The sequence below is a fragment of the Microtus ochrogaster genome, chromosome 16, assembly GCF_000317375.1.
Source record: "Microtus ochrogaster isolate Prairie Vole_2 chromosome 16, MicOch1.0, whole genome shotgun sequence".
In the NCBI taxonomy this organism is placed as follows: Eukaryota; Metazoa; Chordata; class Mammalia; order Rodentia; family Cricetidae; genus Microtus; species Microtus ochrogaster.
The window spans coordinates 27,614,916-27,616,822 of NC_022018.1; the positions used below are offsets into that span (position 1 = coordinate 27,614,916).

Consider the following 1,907-nt stretch of genomic DNA (forward strand, 5'->3'; position numbering starts at 1 on the left):
TAATGCACACCTGTAATCCCAGCGCTCCTGTGGTGTTAATGCACACCTGTAATTCCAGCGCTCCTGTGGTGCTAATACACACCTGTAATCCCAGCGCTACGCTTATTGGTTAGGACAAACTTAAAGCAGGTTTCTTTTGTTTGTTTATTTGACACCGTAGTCTGTTGTTGTTGTTTTTAGAACCCCTTCTTGTAGGAGGTTTTGTGCAGAACATTGCTGCCTCATTTTTTCCAGGCCTGTCAAATCTATTGTGCTGCTTCCCCCTGGAGTGTTGTATGGTGATGAGTTTCTCTGGGGTACCAGGGTACCATCATGTGGGTTATTTTTTTAATGTTCTTCTAGCTCCATTCATTTCTGCTTTGTTTTTTTTTTCTGTTAAATTGTTATTCATCTTCCAATCTCAAATATAAATTCTCTGAAGATTTCTGCACCTGGGCTCCTGGTCTGAGTCCCCAGCCTTGATGAGGGAGGCTCCCGGTCAACTCCTGTGGCGTCCTGTTGTGCCGCAGTGATAACCTTAGTCATTTGTGTGCTTCTGTGGATAACAGCCACTACTTTTGACTAACTTGAAGGTCCAGGAAATAAAGGGCTTTATGTTTTGTACATGGTTGGAAGCATAAGTCTTGGCACTTAATAACTATTTGTTAAATAAATTGACAGTTTCTTGAATGGACCACATGCATTTAATTCACTAGATTGAAAAATTCTGAGTTAATATACTTATGGATTAATTGAACATATAACTGTACTTAGAACTGCAACTACTAAGACTTGAAAGGCAGAAGCATTAATAATCTCGATCTGTTTTTAATTAAAAAGGAACCGATTCATTAAACATTTATTGAGTAGCTCTTCTCTGCAAAAGACCATTATGTCTTGTTGCCCTGATTCCAAGATTGCATTTAAGTTGGCCTGCATTTTCTAATATACAGCCATCTTCTCTCCTCACCTTAAATCCATCCTATGAGAACTCAGGCTCTTCTGATACATTGCTGTCTCAGAATTGCCATCTGACTTAGCATTTTACTATAGCTTTAAGAGTGGGCGCTGGATCCCACTGTGGCACTCAGCACGAGGTAAGGTGTAGGCAGCAGGCACTTCATAAGCAGAGTTGGCTGCACTCAGTATTGGCGTTCAAATGGGTGAGGTACTTTTTAAAATGTTTTATTTCATTTGATGGGAGAGAAAAGGATAAGATAATTTTGTTTGGCTGGAGTCCATATTTAATGTTTAGGTCTTGAGAAAAGTTTGTTTCCTAAGGCGACCGTAACAACTTGTCACGGCCTAAGTGGCTTTTAGACAACAGGAGTTTACTTTCTCATACTTTTGTAGGTTATAATTTAAATCAGGCTGTGGAGGGGTTCAGAATCCACCTGAAGAGAAATGTGTTCGGCAATCTGTCCAACTTTGGGGGCCACCTGTTAAGTCTGGAATCCCCTGGATTGTAGTGACATCAGTTCATTCTTGCTTCTTAGCTTCCCACGATCACATGACCTCATAGTCTGTGTATCTGTTCCCATTTCCCCATAATAATAATGACACTGGCCTTTCGATTAGTTTTATGCTGGTCCAGAATGACCTCCTCTTAAGTACATTTGCAAAGATCTTGTTTCCAAACGAGGCGTCCTGTTCATAGGTTCCTGTTCATGGAAGTAAACCTGAAGGGGATGAACTTTTCTACCCAGTTCCACCGCATTTCATACGCAGTAATTTTGTAAACAGAAAGCTCGTTTGAGCTCCTTGACTGAACATCCACATCGCTGCTTATGTTCAGAGGAATTACAGGAATGTGTGCGAGGAGGGTCAGATTGTCTCTGTTGCTGCTTCGTGTATTTTTCTCTCTCACATGCATTTCTTTTTTTTTTTTTTTTTTTTTTTTTTTTTTTTTTTTTTTTTTTTTTTTTTTT

At 39.9% G+C, this 1,907-nt stretch overlaps 1 protein-coding gene across 3 annotated transcripts in view; it reads left to right on the forward strand.

Annotated features, from left to right (window-relative positions):
• Sfmbt2 (Scm like with four mbt domains 2) overlaps positions 1-1,907 on the forward strand; it is a 181,052-nt gene that overhangs the window by 88,112 nt on the left and 91,033 nt on the right. The gene's annotated exons all lie outside the window — the stretch shown is intronic.